General features: G+C 57.6%; 1 long non-coding RNA gene across 1 annotated transcript; it reads left to right on the forward strand.

The window, feature by feature from the left end:
• The first annotated feature begins 3,587 nt into the window (after positions 1-3,587).
• On the forward strand, positions 3,588-4,403 carry LOC306815791. Its single transcript, XR_013777468.1, has 3 exons — positions 3,588-3,706; positions 3,937-4,084; positions 4,293-4,403. It is a non-coding gene; the product is annotated as an uncharacterized lncRNA (long non-coding RNA).
• Positions 4,404-10,893: the final 6,490 nt, after the last annotated feature.

Genomic DNA, 10,893 nt, shown 5'->3' on the forward strand with positions numbered 1-10,893 from the left:
GGTTGTACCAATTAATCAAAACAATTCACTTGCAGATTCTTCACAGTCACTGTTTTTTAAATGGTAATTCTTTTCTTACTTACTATTCCAGTGCTGGCACAAAGAAGGTTTAAGCTGATTTTCATCCAAATTTAAAAAACAAATCATAACTGTAGTTTAAAATAGTTGGGGTTGTTTACTCCTCTCAGTTCTATGTGGCAATTCAAATACCAAAAAAAGATTAGAAACTAGTACTACTGCCAAAATGAACACTTGAGGAATGCCAAAGTCATAATGCACATTACAGAACAATACTAAAATCTCTTCTTTTTAATACAGTATGAGCAGTGTACAATTAGCAAACTCCAAGATTGCTCTGGATTCACATGCCCACATATACCCCAAGGTATCCTGCTCACTGGCTCTTCCTGTGGGCCTTGAAGAGAACAAGGCATTTCTGGCAGCTGGGCATTAGCAGCCCTTCAAACGGGGGCGTGTTGTGGAGCAAGCCCAGCTGAGACACCCTGCGAGGAGCCAGCCCAGTGCTCCTTGCTCCTCTCTGCTGTCACCAGATCGTTTGTCTGGTTTGAGGATGAGCCCAGCTCTGTCAGGAGGTGCTATATGGACACGAGACAGCTGCCCCTGTCCCACTGGGTCCCAGCAGTCCCTCGCAGCAGTCCTGCATGCACATCAGGATGCTGGCCAAGAGAGGTCCTGGAAGCTGAGGCAGTTGATTTTAAGCATTTCCAGCTGCTTGCAGGTCAAGGCAAACAGTGTTCCCTCAGGATACAGCAATCCTGAGGGTTCCCTCCAGAGCTGCCTGATGCCACCCACTCCTTGTGGCACCAGTTGCTCTCCTGTGGAATGTCCTACCTCTCCCAAGAGTAAAGAGGGAGCTGGAGAAAGAGCTTGCCAGGCCAACCCCAATCCAATGTGCGAATGTGAGAGCTGAGCACAGGAAGGGTTGGTGGGAAGGATGATCCAGGAACCATAGTCCTGGCAGCCTGAGCTTGCTACCGGGGCTGGCCTTGGAGCAGATCCTCCTGATTGCCATCTCACGGCTCCTGCAGGGAACCAGGGGCTGTGCTGGAGGCTGGGAAAGCTCTGCGGAGGGATGGGGACAGCTGGGGGTCCTGGCGGGCTGCTGAGGCTTCTGTGTTACTATCTGGGGGGGTTGGGGTTGGTGGGCATCGTGGGGGAGGAGTTGTGTGGAAGGTGAGAGGCCTAGGCTGGAATTTGAGTCAATTTAAAGGCAGCATCTGTGGTTTGGCATAGCTTTGGTTATGGAGGGCAGAAGGAATAGCTGTGATTTTTTCTGTTCGTGGTCCTGATTCTTCCCCAGGGAAGAAGAGGGGAGAGCTGTAATTTATAAGCCATTTAGATATCTGTAGCAAGAGGAGGATTAGCCATTTTGTTACCGACTCATTTGTTTGGGCTATTTGTGTAACACTGAGTGGACTTGCATTTCTTGAGAGCTTTTATTCCTTCATAAAATTAGGATATCATCATCTCTTCATTGAAAACCATTTGCAAACCAAAGAATGGTCTTTTTTTTTTGCCTCTGTGTAGTGCTATTTTGTAAAATTACTCTCAATGGATGACGTTAAGGCAAACACTGCTGCTTTGAGATGGGATGCAAACTTCTAAATCTATCACATTCTCAGACTATGACAATTAATTTGGAAAGTTAGCAACTTTTTGAAACTACTTGAGTTGAGCAATTGGGAAGGAAAGGTTTCCTGGATTGAGGATTCTTAAATGCCTTGAGCCCACAGAGCAGGACAGTGTTCACTGATGGTTTGAGCAATTCCTAACATTCCTGTCACGCTGTCTTAGACACTTGGGCCAAGGGATTCCTTCCAACCTGGGCCACTTTGGGTGGGCTGAGGGTGGCCCCAGGGCCAGTGGCAGTGTGTGCAAGGGCCCTTTGTGACACGGTGCAGCATGGTCACCGTGTCACGGAATGGTGTCCAAGGACCCTTTGTGACGTGTGGTGACTCAGGAGCCGGCGGCGACTGGTCGATGCCACAGTGCTTGGAGCCCGCGCCGGGACAGGACGCACCGGAGCAGTGCCGTGAGGAGCCCCCGCACAGCACACTCACTCTGTCTGACCCGGAGCACTTCCAAGGCCTTATTCCTGCAGGTGACCTCGTGGCAAGACTGTGGGACTTCGTGTCCTGTGGCCTTCCCGAGGATTTTCTTTTGCAGGTGCACTCGCGGCAGGTGTAGTCGTGGATTTGGTGACCTGAATCGTTTACGAGGAGTCTCCTGTCCTTGTGGCAGGAGCCCTCAGGACCAGAGTGCAGGACTTGCCATCCTGCAGCCTTTCTGAGGCTTCTCTGTCGTGGGTGTCTTCAAGGCACAACTGCACGACTTGTTGCCTCTCAGCTTTCCTGAGGCACCTCTCTACTAGGTGCCCTCAAGGCCAGATTCTGCCATGGCAGGCAGAGTTCTCAGTCTGTTCAATGTTTTCAAAGGGAAAAAAAAGAAAAACCCTGAAGTTTCCCCAGCACAACAGCCTGGAAATCTGGACCTGCTTCAGCCAATACAAGATGGTGAGTGGCATAGCTGGGCCACAGGACTGATGGCTGCTGGCAGCTTGTCCCCATCCCATCCCATCCCATCCCATCCCATCCCATCCCATCCCATCCCATCCCATCCCATCCCATCCCATCCCATCCCATCCCATCCCATCCCATCCCATCCCCTGTGGACATGCCCAGGCACAGGACAGAAGAGGGGCCGGGCAGACACCCCGCAGCGGCCGTGCTCCATCCCCTGGGGCGTCCCCAGGCTGTCCCATTCTGGGGAGCGCAGGGCTGGGCTCTGTTCTCCGGCCTCTCCCGCAGCCCCTCAGCTCTGGCTGTGCTTGCTCTTTGCCAGGTGCAGCTGTGGACCGGTCACAAGAGCCAGACCCTGCCTGTGGACAATTCTGCAGAACAGTGAAGGTACCTGCAGCCATCCCCACCTGGGCTGGCCCTGCTGTCACTGCTCAGCCCAGCACAGCCCTTGGAGCATTGCATGGAACTTGCCTCTCTTTCCGGTCCTTTGTTCTCCTGCAGATGTTCCAAAGGCTCCTACGCATTCGGCGCAGAAAGACCAGCACCCCAGCCACACGCAGCACAGCCAAGCCTGACTCCAGGCTGACTGAGCTCCAGGAAGAGCCTGATGTCAGCCTGGATTTTCCTGAGCACTCAGATGACTCTGACACAGAAAGAAATGATGATGATGACAGGGCAATGGCTGACATAGCAGTGACTGAGGACGTGGCCATTACAAACGCAGACACCAGAGAGCCTCTGGGCATTGCAAATACTGACACCACTCCCACTCCCAGTCTGAGCCAGGAACTCATCCTGAACTATTTCAAGAACCCTTGTGTTTCTACTCAGCAGCATGTAAGCAGCCTGTGGCAGAACTGGAGGGCTCACAGGATTGGGTCCCGACACATGGCATGGTCTCTGAGACCCCACAATCTTTGAGGCCAGCACAGTGTGACAGGAACAGAAGCACTTCTTGGAGGAAGCTGGGGAGTTGCTCCCATGGACAGCGCTCCAAGTCTTCCCCACTCCCTCCAGGTGCCGGCCATGGTGAAAAGCATTCACCAAAGTCTCGAGTCCCACGTCACTGTGGATGCCAGACTGCGCACTGACATTCGGAGGCTGGCTGGAGAACACCCTGCTGACGTGGTGCTGACCCTCCTGCGCTGTGCCCCAACATGTGACAGGTACGGGACCCATGTGCCTTGAGAGAGCTCAGGGCTCACCAGCCTTTAGGGCCACCACCCTGTACAGCCTGTCCAATGGGCTCTGCCAGACAAGCAGAGAGGTTCGGGGCCCTCAGGTCCCCTCTGTTTCCTGAGCTCTGTTTCCCTCCCTGATCCTCAGGGCACCAGGGCTCTGTCACCTGGGCCCCACGGACTGAGACCCCCCCTGACACAGAGCTCTGATCCCACAGAGCTGCTGCAAGCATGTGGAGAGCCATAGGCTCGTCAGGACCAACAGTGGAGAAGGTGCTGCCAACTCTGCTCTGTGTGATGGAGGATTGGCCTGTGCACAGCACATGCACCTCTGATGGGGACAACAAAGACGTTTTTGCCCTGGCTGTGAGTTTCTGGAACTGGCCTCTGCTTGCTGCCCCATCACCTCTCCAGCACTTCTCCATCCTCTCCGTGCCTCAGGCACTGAGCTGAAATGTGGGCTAGGGACAGGCTCAGAGGGCACCAGGCCCGCTGCTCCTCCTGCCTCTCCCCACGGGCCCTGCCCCACAGACACCTCAGCACTGAGCGCTGTCTTGGGCTGCTTCTTTTGCAGGCAACTCTGGTCGTCTGGCTGATTGTGCCTCAGTGCCACAAGGCAATGATCCTTTATTCCTCCCGCCTCTTTGTGGCTCTGCTCTTCCACGTTGTCATAAGCACACAGCAGCAGATGCCAGAGGAAGTCGAGAACTTCTGGAGAGCGTGCCAGGAGCAGCACTGCCTTCCCAGCAAGCCCAACAGGTTCCAGTCCTCCTGTCCTTCCCATGGCCTTCTGGCCAGCACCAGTGCTCCCAGTGTGACCTGGACTTTGCTCTGCACACAGGTTTGCAGTGCAGGCCATGAAGGCTCTGCTCTTCTGTCTGCAGTATGAGCCTGAGGTGATGGCAATCGAGCGCAAGCGTGGCTGGGACACTCTGCTGTGTGCTGACACCCAGCACTATGCAGCAGGTCTGCTGGCCAGGTGAGACCCCCCATTTCCCCTCTGCCCCCAACATTTGTGCTCTGTTCCTGGGGTGCCCCACACAGTCCCTGTGGTCATGGGCCAGGGGTCCTTGTCACCAAGGGACAGTCAAGCAGACTGGAAAAGGCTGGGAGAGGAGGTGCCCTAAAGGGGCAGCCTCCCATAGTGACCACATCACCTCCAGGGATGCTGGGCAAAGACTGGATCTCTGTGAGTCAGTCCTGAGAGAGGTTTGCCTGCCCACCTTAATGTCTTGGTGCCTTTTCACCCTGCCAGGGAGATGCGCCGTGTTTCCCTCTCCTTGTGTTTTGGGATTGCACGCCGCCTGCTTGTGCAGCTCAGCAGGGAGGAGCCACGCTGGGATCTGCCTTTCCTGGCATTCCTTGTGGAAGTGAGCCTGATGGCCTGAGCCTGCCTTGCTGAGCTGCCTCCCAGCTCTCTGTCCTCTTGCAGCCACAGCTGCCTGGGACAGTGCCCTTGCCCTGTGCTGCTGTCTGGGCCCAGCCCTGTGCAGTTCCGGGCTCCTGCTTGCCAGGTCCCCTGTAACTGCCCTGTGCCTTCCAGGTGCTGGAGTGCTTGGGTTTGACTAAATGTGCTGACAGCATCCTTGAAATCATGTCAAGATACGTGCAGAGCAAGTGCAGGGAGAGGCGTCGTCTGGCACTCAGAGGCCTTGTGGTGCTCAGCAAGGATCCCTCGATGGTGAGAAGGGGGCAACGGCTGAAACTGCACTGGGGAAAGCAGCTCGTTGGTCTGGCTGGGCTTCAGGAGCTGGGGCAGACACTCCCAGCTCTCTTGCCTCACCTTCCTGAGTTCTTTGGGACAGGCCTTTGGCCTCTGGGATCTGTGGCAGCAGGGTGGGGTTGCAGTGCCAGGGCAGTACTGGTGGTGCAGCCGTTCATGGCTTGACAACACTGCCTTGTGTTCCCAACAGGCCAGAAAAATGTGTAGCCTGTCTCAAAACCTTTTGGATCTGCTGCATGATGGAGATGGAGAGGTGGTTGGTATGACCCTCCGTGTGTTCACAAATATGCTCCAGAACCATGACATCCTGATATCCAGCACCACTGCACCAAAGCTGGCCGAGGCACTCCTGGTGCTATTTGACAATGTAAGACTCGGTGTCCCCAGCCATGGGCACTGGATGCTGCCCAGAAACTCTGTCCTGTGCGGATTATTTGGGCCATTGTTCAGGGAGATTGGAGCAGTTGGTGCTGACGGATTTTCCTTTCCTCCAGGACAACAGCCATGTGCAGCTGCTCTCCCTTGAGCTCTTCTGCAAGGTGATGGAATTGGTAGTAGACGAGGGAAAAAAGCCCGTTAAGTCAACTGTGTATCAGAGCCTACTCCCACTTTTATTCCACTGCCATGATGAAAATCAGACTGTGGCAGAGGTGAGGACTCGTGGCCTGCTGGTGGTTCCCTGGCAGGGGGCTCGGCTCCCTCCTGCTCTGGTGCCTGGCGAGCTGCAGCCTCTCCCAGGCCTTGGCACAGGGATGCGGGTCCTGTGCCCTGAACTGCAGTGCCATCTCCGCATCTCTGCTGCTCTCCAGGCCTCTCGGGAAACGCTGCATTGTGCAGCCAAATTCCTGAACAAGAAGAATCTCATGCAACTGGTGAAGACAGAGAAACTGTGGATATTCGCCAAGTGTCTGGTAAGGACAGCCTGGAAGGCCCAGCCTCAGCCGGGAGAGCCCCCTGAGCGCGGCGCTCACTGTGTGTGGCTGCAGCTGTGGCCCTGCCCAGCGCTGCCCGCAGGGGCCGCACGGGCTGTGCTCCCGCTCCTGCGGCCCCGAGCCGGCTGCCCTGGGAGCCCCGGCCCAGCGGGGCTGTGGGGCGGGCTGGCACCGCGGCTCCCCGGGCAGCAGCCGGCCCTGTGCCCCTGCAGAGCCCGGCCCAGCGGCTGCTGGCCGCGCCTCAGGGCTCTGCGGGCAGGGGAGGCCGGGGCCGGGCGCGGGCAGCGCCGGGCAAAGGGGCAGAGCCCGCCCTGAGCCTTCCCTCCCGCCGCTCTCCGCAGCTGGCAGAGGACAGGAGCCGAGCGTTCGAGCACCTGCGCCAGGCGCTGCCGTATCTGCAGAGCCCTCAGGAGCCCCTGCGAGAGGCGGCCATCAGGTTCATTGGTGAGCCCGGGCTCCCTCCCCTCCTCGCCCTGGCGCAGCTCAGCCCCAGCCCCGGCTGCTGCCCCGGCAGCTTCTGCCATCCGGGCCTGGCGCCGTGGAGCCCCGGCTGCCCTCTAGGCTGCTGCCGCCCTCCCGCAGCCATGCCCTTGGGCAAGGGCCCGGGCTGAGCCCTGCTGGGCCACGGGGCGAGTGGCCGCAGGGCTGGCAGCACCACGGGCAGGGAGCTGTGCCGCCGGGCAGAGCCATGACGGGCTCTGTGTTCCCAGGGCTCGCTGGGCGCATCTTGCGGGAGCAGCAGGAGCTGCCACTGATCTGCAGAGGTGAGTGAGGGCAGCGGGCTGTCAGCAGGGGCTGTCAGGAGGAGCTGCAATCCCTGCCCCGGCTGGGGAGGGCTTCACACCGTGTGCATTCGTGGGGTGGCGCACACAGAGCACAGAAAGATTTCAGGGATGCGGCGGGGGTTTCGTGGCCAGCACCTTGCAGTTGATCCTCTTGGCCCTTCCTGTCTTGTGGCCATGGCAAGAGCTGACTGGGATGGCCCTAGCAGGAAGGTTCCCTTGGATTCCCACAGATCTGGGCTGTGACCGTGGCTCTGTTCCTCTCTTCCAGCCCTTCAAGCCCTGAGACGAGGCGACAGCCCTTCCCAGACAAAAGGACAAGTTCAAGAGATATTCAACGGAAGAGCTGCAGAACCATGCTCATCTGCTGCCTCAGAAGAACCAGCATCCCTTTAAAACCTCCAGATCCTATGGATGATGAGGCTACCTTGAGACCAGAAGAGACTAGCTGGAGCTTCAGGCACAGCTGATGATTAGAACAGCTGGGTCCGTGGGAAAGTTGCGTGGCTTCAGCCCTCTCCCTGCCTATAGATAGCTCTCTCCCTCCAGCCTTCAGACACTGTCCATCCTCTCTTCTTCCCTCCACTATTTCTCCCTTCGGACTGCTCCCTCCCTCCAGTCCTCAGACTGTGCCCATCCCTTTTGTTCCCCTTTTTTTCCTCCCCTTTGCTTCACCTTCCATTAATAAAGTTTGGCTTCCTCACTTTGACTGCACCTCTGTGCAGCTGAAGCAGCTCAAATCCGGAGTCCTGGGACACGCAGGCCTCTCCTGCCATTCTGTTCTGTGCCGTGTTTTGTGCACAGACTCAGAGGATGGAGGGCAGATCAGACTGGAAAGGTCTCTGTGCTGAAGGTCCAGTTTCACACTGTGGAGTTCAAGATCTTGCTGAGAACCCTGAAGCCCCTGGGTTTTAGAAGAGCAAACCTGAGTATGCTCTGAACCCAGATGAGAGACATAGCGTGGCAAGCGTCCACAGAGGGCAAAGGAGCTTGGAATGCTGGAAGGTTTCAAGAATAGCTTCCTGAAAGCACAGCAATGCTCCATCTCTGCACAGGGTCAGGAAGAGAGCAGAACCATAAACCATCAGGATTTAACAGGGAGCTTTGGGTGTGCCAAAGAGCAAATGAAGCAGCAGCACAGTGCCCGAGACTCGAGGCGTGACTGTGCCAGTGTCCAGACCACTGTCAGGCAGTGCCGGGATCCTGGGTGCAGATCTGGTCCCCGCAAGTGAGGAACTGCAGCCCCTGTCTCAGACCCAGTCAGAAAGCCAAGCAAGCGAGACCAGAGCGAGGGCACCCTTCCAGTCTCTCTCAGGCATGGCTGCAAAACGGCCCCTGATGCTTCTTCCTTTGCGTGAGTGTGGGGAGTGCTGATGGCAGAGCCAGCCAGGTTATGCTCTGTGTGCCAAAGCTTGTTGAGAGCGGGCATGAAAAGTGCTGCGTGCACAGCAGAGAGTCCTGGAAGGTGCTGGCAAGAGCATTCTGTAGGAGCAGGGCTCTGGGCTCTGGCCAGGAACAGCCTGGTTTTGTTGCCATTACCCCTGGCAGGAGTTGGGGCAGGTGCAGAGGCAGAAGGCAGCTTGTGTTTGTAGGGGGCCTGGGGCTGCACGTCTGAAGCTCCACCTGGAAACACACTTGGGGGAACACGAGCTTGAGCTGGAGTGCCTGTTCTGAAAGGTTCAGAAGTAATTCAGCCTTGTCAGGGCTTCTGAAGAGTATGTTGTTCCCAGAGAAAGCTACCCATTTGGGGAAATGCCTTTGCAGAAAAGGGCCTTGCTTCTTAAGGAAAGTAAGTGCTTGCCAAAGATCTGCCACTGAGGTAGGTGCAAGTGTCCCCCTTTGTCTCTCTGTGATCCTTTCAATCCTTGAGGCCCACTGTCCTTGGGAGACAGGCAGGGGAAGGGAGAAGGCTGTGAAGAGCATGGTTGGCATCTGCCTGGACCTGCAGAGACCAAGCCAAGCACCTGCAGCAGGGTGTGTTACCCTGCTTTGGACAGAGGTGTGAGCAGGAGCATCTCTGTCTAGCTGTGAGTCCCAGAGCTGTCTTTGAGAGCTGTGAATTCAAAGGCCTTTATGCACACACTTTTCACATCTTGCTGGCCTGCTGTGTTTCAACTCTTGGCAATATGCATTTGCCTCTTGCTCAGTGAAAGCTGCTGTGGGCCAGGGCCAGCACAGAGCTGGGCTGTGTGGGCCAGGCAAAGTGGAATCTTGGCTGATCTTGGTGTGTCCCTGTCCTCAGCAAAGGCTTGGAAATTTTGCCTCCCCATGTATCCTGCTCACTGGCTCTTCCTGTGGGCCTTGGAGAGAACAAGGACGGCATTTCTGGCAGCTGGGCATTAGCAGCCCTTCAAACAGGGGCGTGTTGTGGAGCAAGCCCAGCTGAGACACCCTGCGAGGAGCCAGCCCAGGGCTCCTTGCTCCTCTCTGCTGTCACCAGATCGTTTGTCTGGTTTGGGGATGAGCCCAGCTCTGTCAGGAGGTGCTATATGGACATGAGACAGCTGCTCCTGTCCCACTGGGTCCCAGCAGTCCCTCGCAGCAGTCCTGCATGCACATCAGGATGCTGGCCAAGAGAGGTCCTGGAAGCTGAGGCAGTTGATTTTAAGCATTTCCAGCTGCTTGCAGGTCAAGGCAAACGGTGTTCCCTCAGGATACAGCAATCCTGAGGGTTCACCCCAGAGCTGCCTGATGCCACCCACTCCTTGTGGCACCAGTTGCTCTCCTGTGGAATGTCCTACCTCTCCCAAGAGTAAAGAGGGAGCTGGAGAAAGAGCTTGCCAGGCCAACCCCAATCCAATGTGCGAATGTGAGAGCCGAGCACAGGAAGGGTTGGTGGGAAGGATGATCCAGGAACCATAGTCCTGGCAGCCTGAGCTTGCTACCGGGGCTGGCCTTGGAGCAGATCCTCCTGATTGCCATCTCACGGCTCCTGCAGGGAACCAGGGGCTGTGCTGGAGGCTGGGAAAGCTCTGCGGAGGGATGGGGACAGCTGGGGGTCCTGGCGGGCTGCTGAGGCTTCTGTGTTACTATCTGGGGGGGTTGGTGTTGGTGGACGAGCCCAGCCGGTTCCACTCCTGCAGGCCCTGCTGCACCTTTCCAGCTGGCGAGACGCAGCTGTCAGCGCTTGGCCCAGGGCCAGCGCCCTCAGCCGCCCCGGGCGGGGCAGCCCCAGGTGCTCGCTCTCTGGAACGCGTCAGCGGCGGCTCGGGGCCGGCGGCCGCGCTACCGAGCAGCGGAGCTCGGGCCGGGGGAGCCGCAGCGGAGGCGGCGGGAGCGGCCGCGCTGCGTGTGCTTCACCGGCCCGGGAGGAGCCAGGCCGGGCTCGGGCCGGGCTCAGGCCCGGCGGAGGCGAAGGAAGGTGATGCCGCCCCAGCCCCAGGCACTGCTGCCCGCCCAGTGGCACCACCGCCAGTACGGGCGGAGCTGGGCGGGGGCAGCCCGGGGGCATGGCCCGCTCTGGGACGGGGAGAGGGAGCTGGGACAGGAGGGGGGCGCAGGGAGAGGGAGTGCGAGAGAGGCTGCGGGACTGCGGTAAAGGGACGGGGAAAACAGACAATCTATAAAGTTGTTTGTTTTGCTGCTGCTGCTGCAGCTGAAGCACCGGGGCTGTTTGTCCCCGTGTCCATTTTTCCATTCCCTGCTCGCCCCTGTGCCTAGTCCCGCACGCCCCGGGGGCAACCCCTGAGCCTTTTCTTCCCATGGAAAAAAAACATCTTTCAAGTGCAAGCATCCATG

Source organism: Erithacus rubecula (assembly GCF_903797595.1).
Source record: "Erithacus rubecula genome assembly, contig: scaffold_229_arrow_ctg1, whole genome shotgun sequence".
NCBI lineage: Eukaryota > Metazoa > Chordata > Aves > Passeriformes > Muscicapidae > Erithacus > Erithacus rubecula.